Raw genomic sequence first — 13,502 nt, 5'->3', positions numbered from 1 at the left:
CGAGGGAAAATTGTTTTCTGTTTTTTTAGATTGAATGGGAATGCTTTGCAATTTTCCCCATTAAAACAAAAAAAATGAGATATGGGCTATAACCATCCAAAAATTTAATATGCAAAATACTTGATTCAATTTTGATAAAATATGTATTTGGACTAGTCATGGAAGAGGTGCTTTGATGCCTGCAAAACAAAGGATAATACCGTGCTGTGGTTTGTGCCCTAGAATTTGTGTGCTGGAAGCTTGGTCACCAGTGGGGAGATGCTGAGAGGTGGTGGAGTCTTTAAGGGTTGGGACCTAGTGGAAGGTCATTGGGTCATTGGAGGTGCTCCCCTTAGGAGGGATTAATGTAATTCTCAGGGAACCCCCAATGGTCCTCCCAAGAGAGCTGCTATAAAAGGAGGCCACGTGTGCCCCCTTCTGCAGGGAGCTCTTTCCATTTCTGCTCCTCCACCGTATTGTGATAGCCAAGGTGCCTCACCAGAAGCCAAAAAGATGAGGCTGCCTGGCCTTGGACTTTCAGCTTCCAAAACCACACACAAATCAACCCCCTCTTCTTTATAAAGCACCTGGCCTCAAGTTAGAACAACTGAATACAGACGAATCCATGCCTTTTCAAAACAGACATCCTGGGAAGTCTGGTGCCACAATGCCAACATCATTCAAAATGGCTTTGACCACGTTTCTTTCTTTTTTTTTATTTTTTATTTTTTGACAGGCAGAGTGGACAGTGAGAGAGAGAGACAGAGAGAAAGGTCTTCCTTTCCTTTGCCATTGGTTCACCCTCCAATGGCTGCCACAGCCAGCACACTGCGGCCAGCACACCGCGCTGATCTGAAGGCAGGAGCCAGGTGTTTCTCCTGGTATCCCATGGGGTGCAGGGCCCAAGCACTTGGGCCATCCTCCACTGCACTCCCGGGCCACAGCAGAGAGCGGCCTGGAAGAGGGGCAACCAGGACAGAATCCGGTGCCCTGACTGGGACTAGAACCCGGTGTGCCAGCACCGCTAGGCAGAGGATTAGCCTAGTGAGCCGCAGTGCCGGCCTGACCACGTTTCTTAAAATCACCTTTAGCTGTGACACAGACTTTTAAATCTCCTCAGTGGTGGAAGTTCTCATTTATAGGTGGATTTTTTTTTTATCTGAAAGGCAGAGAGACAAACAGAACCCCCATCCACTGATTCACCACCCAAATGCCCACAGTGGTCCAGGTTGGGCCAGGATCTAATCTAGGAGCCAGGGTTTCCATGTGGGTGTCATGGACTGATTACTGGAGCCATTGCTGCCGCCTCCCTGGGTCAGCATAGCAGCCACAAGTTGAACTCAGGTACTCCAATGTGGGATGTGAGCGTGTGGACTGCTAGGCTAAGCACCTGTCCCCTAATGGGTAGATCTGATTTTGAAAATAGACAAAGACTTGCAGAGATATATCTGGCAAGTAAGGCAAATGATCCTTGCAAGAAAAGGCACCTTGATGATCGATTAAGGTCTCTATAAATAAAGGCACCAAATTTCTTTCAAGACTTAAAAGATGGCTTGAAATCTGTGGGATAGGAGGGACTCCCCAGCTGTTTTTATAAATGGCAGCCTCATTAGCAAAGGTAAATATCTCTAAATGAATATGAAGAATAAAATTCACAGGAGATGAATAAAATCCCAGGTTGGGGGAAGGGAGGTAGCCAGAGGTGTTATCAAGCTGTCATTCGCACTGAAGGTCCATCAGATGCTTAAAGCTAAGCTGGGCTCAGAATGTCCCGGTGTCCCCCAGAGCAGACACACCACGGGTGGTTGTTAGGTTACGTGGCAGCCTGAGACCCCTGCATCACACATTGGTGTGCCCACGTGGTCCTGGCTACTCTGCTTCTGTTCCAGCTGCCTTCCCATGTGCATGCTGGGAAGCATCAGCAACAGCTCAAGTAGTTGTATCTCTGCTACCCTTGCAGGAGACCCGGATGGAGCTCCAGGCCGCTGGCTTTGGCCTCGCTCAGGCCTGTATGTTCTGGGCATTTGGGGAGTGAACGGTGGATGGAAAGATTGTGCTCTGTGTGTGTGTGTGTGAAAATAAACATTTAAAAAAAATACTCCTAATTCACTTCATCCTTCTGCACTGGCTATTTACGCCTCTATGAATTATGGATCCAGATTCTTTATAATAGGTGAGTCCTTAGTTGATAGTAAACTGGGCATCAGGGACATGCATCCGTCACTCTAGGCCATGAGAGCTGTGTTCAGAGAAATAAGGCCTGGGAGCAGTGCTGTCATCAGGCAGATTCAGGCACCACCTCCCAGGAGAATCTGGTCATGACAGCGACTTGAATAATCACTCGCACAGTCGTGGCCAAAGCAGAGCTGGCTTAGAGGGGCTGATGCAGAGGCGTGAGTACAAGGATTTTTTAAACAGCTACTCACATTAAACACATTATAGCTATCTTCCTTCTGGATTCTTAACTGCATCGTCAGCGATTGAACTGCTAGAAGTCTGACTTCCAGAGAGACTCGGGAAGCACACGTTACTCTCTCTGGACTGAAAATTCCTCCTTTACCAAAGGAGAAGGTGGGATGGCACACCACTGCCAGGTGTGCTTCCTGCATGGAACCCACCACATGGCATAGAAAAACAGAGCCAGACAGCTTGTTGCAGTAACCCAGACATTGCCACCACAGGAAGCCGAGACCACATGTAGGATGGAGACTAAGAGGAGGTGGCCTTGCCCGAGCTCGGGGCACTGGATCCTCCCACAGTGCTGGACTCAGGAGGGCCTGTACAGTGGAGCTGTGGCAACGGGATAAATTGAGCTGCTGCCAGACAGTCAGCCCAAGGCACAGAGGGAGGAGGAGAAATGCCCTGGGTTCTCCTCTTCTCTCCAGCCCACTGTCTAAGCAGTGCTTCTCCCTAAGCTCAGAGAGAGGCCCTCCAAAGGAGCCTTCAATTCCAGGCCCTCCTTGGAAAAACAGCAACACAGCACAGAGAAGACAAGAACAGGATCTGAGGCCAAGCAGCTCCTTGACCACCATGGTCTAGATCTAAGGCACCACGGGTTCTTCAGTAACAGATCATACAAAAGTGAACACAAGTGGGGCGGGGTGGGGGCAGCTGTTGACTCTAGGGATTAACACACCTGTCAGGAAGCCTACATCAGAGCACCTGGACTGGCTCCAGATCCAGCTCCATGTCGGCGCAGACTCTGGGAGAGAGTGGTGATGACTCAAGTGCCTGGTCCCTGCCACCCACGAGGGAGACCTGGATTCAGTACCCAGCTCCCAGCTTTGGCCTGGCCTAGCCCAGTCACTGTGGGCCTTTGAGGAGTGTATGGGAGTTCTCATTCTCTCTCAAATAAATAAATAAAATTTTAAAATATAAAAAAATCACTAGTTGTAAGACTGCTTGAACTCATGAAAAATCACAGCACGAGGAGACTGACAATTAGCATATACAAGTGGAATTTCATTGAGATGTGAGGCAAATACACACCAAGGCATTGTTCCTACTCACATCCATGTATTCATCAAATGGGTCTGGTGTAATTTTAGCTGAAGTTATATAACCAACACAACAAATTTCCATCTGCTAGTTTAATTCCTGGTGGCAGCCACCCGTACCAGAGGAGCTGGTTTACATGCACACTCCTGTGCCATCACTTTGCAGTGTGACCAGAAGATCTAGACAGCTGGAACCTCAAGGTCAGGCAGCTGTACTGGTCCAGGAGCCCCTTCCTGGATCCCGCCAGGACACCAGGGTGCCCTGAGGTGAAAATAGTCCCTGTTTCTCCAGGGTGATGGGAACTGGACGATGTATTTCAGAAAGGCTTCTGGAAGGCTCAGAGGAAGTGGTGTACCCACCGTCCTGGCCGTGCCAGCACTGTCGACCTCCAGCAGGCCTGGGTGGTTAATCTTGGTTGGGATCCTCTTACAATGAGGGAAACAATTCCTAAAAGATCCCAGAACTGTCCTGGGGCAATAAACACATCCAGCTCCTATCTTTGGGGACTGGACATCTTCTTCTTTCTTTTTGACAGGCAGAGTTAGACAGTGAGAGAGAGAGAGAGAGAGAAAGGTCTTCCTTCTGTTGGCTCACTCCCCAAGTGGCTGCTATGGCCAGCGCTCTGCGCCGATCCGAAGCCAAGAGCCAAGTGCTTCTCCTGGTCTCCCATGGGGGTGCAGGGCCCAAGCACTTGGGCCATCCTCCACTGCACTCCCGGGCCACAGCAGAGAGCTGGCCTGGAAGAGGGGCAACCGCGACAGAACCGGCACCCCAACCGGGACTAGAACCCAGGGTGCAGGCGCCGCAGGTGGAGGATTAGCTTAGTGAGCCACAGCGCCGGCCGGACTGGACTTCTAAACTGAAGTCTTTGGGTGTCAGTCAGAACTAGGCCAACATGGAGATTCCCTGCTGACTCCGGCACTGTGGTAGCACTTCTTTGTCGAGAGGCTTGCTTGACATTCCACAGCCAAGCTGTGGGAAAGCGTGTGGGTGCAGAGTAGCACTTCTGTTTGCGTGTCCGTCATTGGCTATGTCCCCCCAGAAAGCACGTGAGTTAAAATGACACACATAAACTTGAACTTGTGTCTTTCCTAATTCAAGAAAATTGTAGCATTCTGTGAATCAAAAGCTGCTGTACCATCCTGCAGATTCTGCCCCCAAGTAATGCCCTTTTCATCCAGAGTTCCAGCCTCAAGGGGACGTGAGTGCTAACCGTGGCTCCAGAGAGCGGTGAGCCCTCACCGTCAGGTACAAGGTGAGCACAACTTCACTTGCACCTTAAAAAAGATACTCCCCTGCATCCCACTGCCCCCAGCACAAGAGCTTAGCATGGAGCGACCATGGCCAATGGTCAGGTTAAGGAGAGAAACCTCCAAACCTACCTGGGAAAATGCATCTGAGAAGGAAAATTTTCAAAGGAAGCTGTTACGTTTGGGGCCACATAATGCTTCTTGTCTCCATTTGACATGTTAGTGCTGGGGTTTAAAGTTTGGGAGCGAGAGTGGCCATTCATCTAGAAGCTGCTGATAGGGTTCCAGCGGCGGAGTCCTCTCCCAGGTGCTGAAGCCCTGATTTTAACGTCAAGCCCTGATCTTTGTTCTGGAAGGAGGCAAGAGACCCAAGAGAGGACAAGCTGACACTGCCCAGTGTCATGGACAGCTGGCCTGCACACCGTCCTTGGGAGAGCCGAACCGGCAGACAGGGAGGCATGAACTGCACAGGAAGTTCTCTTTGCAGGAAGACAGAAAGTGGACTCTGCTGAGGGGACGCCAGTGGCCCCGTCCCAGGACAGGCTGGGGCTCTGCGGCTGATCCCTCATCTCTCTCGCCCCCTTCTCTCAGTCCTTTTTCCCTTCTCCCCCCAACTTCATTCACTTCCCTGCAGGCCACAGATAATTACCAAGTGCCCAGAGACGGGTGCTCTTAGAATCAGCCCTTCATGCCTTTGCTAATTGCCGAAGTTTACAAGAATCCAGAGTTTTTTAGCCCAGCTCAGCATATGGACCCACCAAAAACCTTATACATGACTCCTGTTGATGGCCTTGTGACAGTTAAGTGTGTTGTCTTCACTCTCATGCTATTTAAGCAGCCAATTCCATAGAAAACTGTCTCAGTGGAGGACAACTTTCCCCACCTGAGCTTAATTATTTATTTATTTATTTTACAATAGGCGTTCTCCGTGATGGGGTCACATTGGACTCACCTGGGGAGCGCTACCAAGACACTCAGATGGATTAAATAAAACATCTAAGGGCAAGAAACAGAGCGGGCATCAGGCGGTTTCAACGATCCTCACCACCGGCGAATGGTTCGAGCCCCGGCCAGAGACGAAGTGAGAGGCTCGGCGGGCTGGGCATCATCTTCCCCGGGGCTTCCTCCGAACCCCCGCGAGGCCCTGCTGGAGAGCTTCGAGGGGCCCATGCCCTGGAACCCTACACAGAGCTCAAGTCACCAGCCCTCCGTCTCTGCTGGACTGTACCCCGCCTCGCCTGCCCCGGCCACCTGGTCCCGGTCACCTCAGCTCCTGAGTCATGGCGGCCACGACCTGTAAGTGACCAGCTTTGGGCTTCTTCACCACGGTACTGCGTGCGAATTTGCGTCTTCTGTTGAAAAACCAGGGCCTGCCCCAAGTTGAGCTTTTCCTGGGGCCACAAGGTCGAAGTGTCAGCTCCAGAGGGGGGTCAGGCGGCAGCGGCAGGCAGACACAGAGCCACAACGCCACCCTCCAGGATCCTGTGGGAGGGATCCTCTGGTCACAGGTTGGAAAACCAGGAATAGGGCTGTGGCCAGGGTCAGGCCTCCTGGGGAGAAGCACACACTAAATGCACGCACACCCCAGCTCCCCGTGGTTTCCCTTTAGGGAACGGTTGCTAGTTTCACTGGGGGCTCTCAGACTTCAGGTTAAACCTGTCTGTCTATACTTTTTTTTTTCCACCTAGGTATGCCCAAGCGATCTACACAACACATGTATCAAATTTTGGAATGTGGGTCTCTTGAGATAGATAGCACAATTGACAGGCTGAGGGCAAATGTTGCAGCCAAATTTAATGAAATCCAGCAGGTGTCCATATCCTTTCCCTTACGGATAAGAAACTGCTGCACCTGCAGATGGGAGAGAAAGGGCTTTAGCAACGTGCGCTGCTGATAGAATCCCAGTAGGGAGGAAGCTTGCAGGGGCAGCTAGGCCACGTTCAAGACCTTCGTCTCCAGAAGCGGATACACCTCCAAAGAGACACAGACAAAAGGAAGAGGAGCCCAGTGGTGGAGGATTTTTAAATGTCTCGAATTAAGAACTGTTGGCGGAAAGCAGGCAGAATAAAAAACATTAAAATGTAGGAAGAGGAACTGGCATTTAAGTCTGTATTCTACACCAGATGGCCTGTATACATTATTTCAGGCAATCATGATAGCCTCTGAGGTTGCCTAATTATCTCAACGGAGGGTGTATGCATAGATCAAGCCAGGAAGAGAGAGAAGGGTAGGATGGAAGCTTACCAAAGACAGATGGCTTCGTCTTTGTCTTTGTCCTTGTATGGTTTGGGTCTCCTTTGGAGAAGGCTTAGGACACTCCTCCACTGATGGGACTTGGCTCATTTATCCACACAGAACCTTTCTCATTTATTAATTGAGTTGTTCTCGTGTGTATGTGTTTGAAATCCCCAGACTCGACCTGCACGTCCATTGCTCCTCAGAGGTGATCATGTATGCTCATTTGTGTGTGTTCTTGGAAAATACAGCGCACGTGCAGTGAACTTTGGACACTGGTGTTTTTTCTTGTTAATATAGTAGGTATGTGTTCTACATATTAGTCTGTTGTTGGCATTAGAAGTTATATTTTCTATCGACTGACATTCTAATGGTTGTAATAACATTGCCCAGATGTAATTAAAATCAACTTCTTTTTCTTAGGAGTTTTTAAGAAATCCTTCCCTACCAGAAAGTCACCAAGGTAGTCTCTTACATTGTGTTCTGATTAACTGTGTAGTTCTAACTTTCACACTTAGGTCTTGAATTCATCTAGAGTCCACCTTTATGATCTTGAAAGGTTCCCACAAGATCAATCCTGGTTTTCTCGAGGTAATGAGCCTATTTTTCCAATCGTATCTGCTTCACAACCCTTCCCCTCTCCATTGACTTAAGGTACCAACCTCTTACTGTGTTAATTTCCGATGGGTATGTAAATCTGTTGTTGGACTCTGTTCTGTTTCATTGATCTACTCAGGTTGGGTTTTCTTGCACCAATATCACAGATTCATCACTAGGACTTTGTGGTGGGTCTTAGTATCTGCTAGGGAAAGTTATCTGAATTTTTTGCAAGACTGACTTGCTATGGAAAAATTTTTAGCTGCTGGGCAATGCTGTGCTTACAGTTAATCTGTAATAACTTGATAAGGGTTGATTTCTTGTGTTTGCCATGAGATTAGTTTATTATTTGTGAGATTGCAATATTCTGTATACATTTTAGAGTACATTTAGGAAGAATCACTATCAAGTCATCTCATCCTAGAACATGGAATATCTCTGATCATTCAGATCAGATGATAGCATTCAGATCATCTGCTATGCCATTTATTTACATAAAGCTTTTCTCCATGGACAGCATGTATATTTTACAATAAATTAATGCCTACAGTCAATCTGTAACGTAGGCTTCACTTTTTGGACTAACAGAGCAATTATGAGTATGATAAGAAACCTGTACAGTTTTCCCCAGCACGTGAATAGCATGTACTACCCAGCCACAGCAAATTCTGTGCACAGAAGCTAAGCGGCTGCCCGTTCACCCCTCTGGTCAAGACCCTTTACTCTATGGTCCATCCTCCACCTCTTCCAGTGCCTGTTGGGTACAGCGGGAACGCGCTCAGGTGCTTAGATGAGTGACAAGTTCTAAGACCCAGAGCCCTCCCTGTTTCTACCAGCCACTCAGACTCACCTTTACAGTTGAGCGCCTCACGCTGATCATGTTCTCAGGAAACACCCCCTTCCCTCAGCCTGGGAAGCAAACTTCAGCTCCGTCTGAGCAAAGACTTTGTTTGCCCAGCTGGGATTTTTTTTTTTTTTTTTTTTTTTTTTGGCTGTTGTGCTTGGTCGATTGGTTGGTTTGTTGGCTGTTTTATTTTACTTTGTCGTTCATTTCTCTATGCGCTGCTCTTCTTGTACTAATTTGTGGTTTGATTTTTTTTTCTTTTCTAGATTTAATTGCGTTTTTCAGTCTTTGATTTGACAGCATTCTACTTATGTAGATGGTGCTACACAATTCCATCTTAATACTGTTCAGTATGCCACAGATTTTGGTACACATTATATTTCCATTTTCATGTTAGAAGAGATGCTTTAAATTTCCTTTTGGATTTCATCATTGACACATTGCTCATTCAGGGTCATAATTTCTAAGGTGGTTCTTGATAATTTCAAGGTTTATTGTAGTGTGTCAGAGATAATACCTGATATAATTTAGGGTTTTTTTTAATTTGTTGAGATTTGTGGTGTAACATAGGATCTGTCCTGGAGAATGCTCCATATACAAATGAGAGGAATATGAATGTTGCAGCTGTTGGATGTTTGGAGTTGCTCTGTAAATGCGTATTATGGGGACGGTACTGTGGCGTAGTGGGTAAAGCCGCTGCCTGCAGGGCCCACATCCCATGTAGGCACCGATTTGAGTCCCGGCTGCTCTACTTCTGATCCAGCTCTCTGCTGTGGCCTAGGAAGGCAGTGGAAGATGGCCCAAGTCCTTGGGCCACTGCACCAGTGTGGGAGACCTGGAGGAAGCTCCTAGCTTCAGATTGGCTCAGCTCTGGCCATTGCAGCCACCTGGGGAGTGAACAAGCAGATGGAAGACCTCTCTCTCTACCTCTGCCTCTCTGTAACTCTGCCTTTCAAATAAATAAATCTTTAAGAAAATGTCTATATTAGGTGTACTTCATCTACTAGACAGTTTTTTTAAAAGATTTTTATTTGTTTGACAGGGAGAGTTACAGACAGTGAGAGAGAGAAAGGTCTTCCCTCCGTTGGTTCACTCCCCAAATGGCCACAACGGCCGGCGCTGTGCTGATCCGAAGCCAGGAGCCAAGTGCCTCCTCCTGGTCTCCCATGTGGGTGCAGGGGCCCAAGCACTTGGGCCATCCTCCACTGCCTTCCCAAGCCACAGCTGAACTGGAAGAGGAGCAACCAGGACTAGAACCTGGCACCTATATGGGATGCCAGCACTGCAGGCAGAGGATTAACCAAGTGAGCCACAGCGCTGCCCCCTACTGGACAGTTCAACTCCCACGTTTCTTTATTAGGGCTTCCTGCCTTTGGTCAAGAGGATCCTCCCATTGATGAAACTGGAGTGAAGTTTTCAACTATTTTGTATTGGAGTCTGTCTCTCCCTTTAGATCTAATACTTGCTCCCTGTATTTGAATTATCTAATGCTGGGTGTACATACATTTACAATCATTTCTTCTTCTTGAAGTCATTCTCATCATAGTGACCTTTTTTATTTATTTATCTATTTTTACTGTTTTTGGATTTAGAGAGGGAAAGGGAGGGAAGCTGGGAGGAGAGTGGACATGAATATAATTATGTTCTTCGAATTGTATCTACAAATCATTTTAAGTCTGTTAAAAATTAATTAAAAATTAAGAAAATAAATCCTCCTTTATCTGAGTATAGCTACTCCTGCTGACTTTGGAATTCTATTTATATGGAATCTTTTTCTCTTCCTTCACTTTGTGTGTATCTTTACCAGTGGAGTACCTTTGTGGGCAGTTACCTTTGAGTCAGGTTTTTATACATTGTTTAATGTCCACATCATTTTTTTACAGATTTATTTATGTGAGAGGCATAGTCACAGAAAGAGTGAGAGACAGAGGTCTTCACCCAAGTTTTCACTCCCTAATTCACTCCCCAAATGGCTGCAACAGCAGAAGCTGGGCAGATCTGAAGTCAGGAGCTTCTTCTGGGTCTCCCATCTGGGTGCAGGGACCCAAGCAGTTAGGCCATCTTCTGCAGATTTCCCAGACCATAAGCAGGGAGTGGAGCAGCCAGGACCCGAACCAGCACCCATATGGAATGCCAGTACCACAGGCAGATGGTTTACATAGTACGCCACAGTACTGGCCCCAAGTCTAAATCTTTTCATTGGAGAACCTAATCCATTTACATTCAAGGTTTTTGATAAGGATTTACTCATTTTATTAAATTTTCTGTTTTTATGTCTTTGTTCCTTTCTTCCTCTGTCTTTGGTGGTTTTATGTATTGATAAGCTGTAAGTCTCTTCGCTTTCATGTATCTCCTATTGTTAGTCAGAGGGCAGAGGCAGAGAGGGGTCTTCCATCTGCTGGTTCACTCCCCAGATGGCTGCAGCGGCTGGAGCTCTATCGATCTGAAGCCAAGAGCTTCCTCCTGGTCTCCCACGCAGGTGCAGGGGCCCAAGGATTTGGGCCATCTTCCACTGCTTTCCCAGGCCGTAGCAGAGAGCTGAATGGGAAATGGAGCAGCCTGGAGTCAAACTGACGCACATACAGGGTGCCGGCACTGCAGGCAGCGACCTTACCCGCTACACCGAAGTGCCAGCCCCCCTTTTGTGTGTTCTTAGGGGAGTAGTTGTCCCTTGAATTCTAGATATCTGACTCCTTCAAGCATTTCTTCTAGGGAGATGTGGTGATGAATGACCTAAGTTTTTTCTTGCCTTGGAAAGTGTTTATTTCTCCTTCATTTCTGTAGCATAGCTTTGTTTAGTGTACAAGACAGGGGCTTCAAATAGTGCATTGAAAATGGAATTAAAGAATACATGTGTTTGTTGTCAAATGTTTGAAACTCATGGATGGTTTTTATAATCAGCATTTTCTACGTACTTTTGAAATGCCATCACGATTTGCTTGGTTGAAAGCTTTTAGGTTTTTTCCCTTATCTGTGTTTTGGGTATAATAGCCTCTCTGACCTATAAGATTTTTCTCTCTCTTCTGGGAAACCCATAATGCAAACATTTGCTCACTTGGTAATTTCTCATAAGTCTTCCAGGCGTTCTTCATTCTGTATTATTTTTCTTTTCTTCTATCTTTTACTTAGAAGATAACTGTCTTCTAGCTCGGAAATATTTTTCTTTCATTTAATCTATTGTTGAGGTTCTTGAACTGTATATTTACTGAGATTAGCTCTAAATGTGTTGTTTGGTTCTTTTTATTTCTCTGTGCTAAATTTCTCCTCCAGATAATCTTTTCCAGATTTTATCTGATTCTTTGTATTTTCTTGTATTTCATTTAGTCTTTTTAAATAAAAAAAAGATTGATTTATTTGAAAGTCAGAGTTACACAGAGAGAAAAAGAGAGAGTGGTCTTCCATCTGGTGGTTCACTCCCCAATTGGCCTCAATGGCCGTAGCTGCACCGATCCAAAGCCAGGAGCCAGGAGCTTCTTCCAGGTCTCCCACGTGGGTATAGGGGACCAAGGACTTAGGCCTTCTTCTGCTTTCCCAGGCCATTGCAGAGAGCTGGATAGGAAGTGGAGCAGCCACGTCTCAAACCGGAGGCCAATGGGATGCCAGCGCTTCAGGCCAGGGCATTATTGCACTGCGCCATAGTGCCGGCCCTGTCATTTTGTCTTATAAATCATTAATTTGAATGTTTTTCAGTTTGTCAATTTTCTATTATGACTTCTGCTGGAGAGATTATGTCTCTTTGGAAGTGTTTTGTTACTTTGCCTTTTCATATTTCTTGTGCCTCTATCTTAATACTTACACAACTGGAAAATCATGCTTTTACCAGTTGTATAGAGTGGCTTTGTTAAAAAAAAAAAATTCCTCCTGGTGTTGACTAAATAAACTGCATGGGCTTTGGTTGCGAGTGCATAGAATATGTAACCTCTGTATCTTTTGTTCAGTTGTGATCAACATCAAGGATGCCTGTGGGTTGACCATGGCATTGATGGTGACCAGTAGGGGGCTCCTGATCACCTGCTCCCCGCTGGGCAGAGTTCTTGGTTTGGGGTGGAGGATGGAGAAGAAGTGCTGTTACCTTGGCTCCCTGTTTTTTTGAGGTCATCCTGGGTGTCTGTGTTCCATAGCATTTCTGCTGTGGAACATTGCGGTGGGGTAGGCTTCATTTCTGCTTTGTGTGTGTCTCTCTTCTTGGAGGGAAGCACACTGGGCACCTCTGGTCACCCATGTTCTGTCACACTGTGGTCTGGTGTGTGTGTGTCCGTTTCTACTCAGTTGGCTTCTCTCTAGATTATTTTCTTTCTACTTACTTGTGGAGGGTTTGTTATTTGCTTCTTCTCCAGATTCTGAAATTGAATGCTTAGCTTTTTAAATAACTTGACTTTCTTCCTGTAAGACATTTTAAAGGCCCAAAAAATTCCTTTTGAATATTACTTAGCTACATCCCCCATGAGGGTTTTGCTGCTTCTGAGTCCTAAGAGTTTCTCATTTCTTAAAATTTCCTTTTTTCACTCATGTTATTTAATGCTGAGTTACTAAGTTTTCATACATCTAGAATTGTATCGGCCATGCTTGTTCAATTTCTCACTATATTTTGTGGGTATGGTCTATATGTTATTGATCCTCTGAATGTTATCAAGGGTTTGCTTATGGTCTTCTATAGCCTTAGTTTGTAAATGTTTGTGAGGCCTTGAAAGGAATGAATGTCCTTTGAGTATGGATCTCAATAAATACCTAAAACTTTGAGCACATAATTGCTTTTTCAGGTCCTTAATATTCTTGTTTTTTGTCTTTGTAAGGTGTGTATTGCTGGGAAGTTTGATAAAGTGTCCAGCTACAAGTCTTGATTTATTACCTCTGCCTAAAGTTCAGTCAAAATTGTGATTTGAAAGGCTTATTCTTAGGTGCATATATTGGTGATAGTTCAGTTCTGTTTTTTTTTGTTTTTGCCAGAGTATACCCTTTTTGCCTCTTAGTTTTATTGTGTCATAAGCAAACATTGTGACTGTCTTTGAAAACAAAAGGACAGAAAAGGACATATAAACTTTTTGGTTTTTTTGTTTTTTTTGTTTTTGTTTTTGTTTTTTGGACAGGCAGAGTTAGAG

This window comes from Oryctolagus cuniculus, chromosome 6 (genome assembly GCF_964237555.1).
Source record: "Oryctolagus cuniculus chromosome 6, mOryCun1.1, whole genome shotgun sequence".
Taxonomy (NCBI): domain Eukaryota; kingdom Metazoa; phylum Chordata; class Mammalia; order Lagomorpha; family Leporidae; genus Oryctolagus; species Oryctolagus cuniculus.
Note: the sequence above shows the minus strand (reverse complement) of the source record.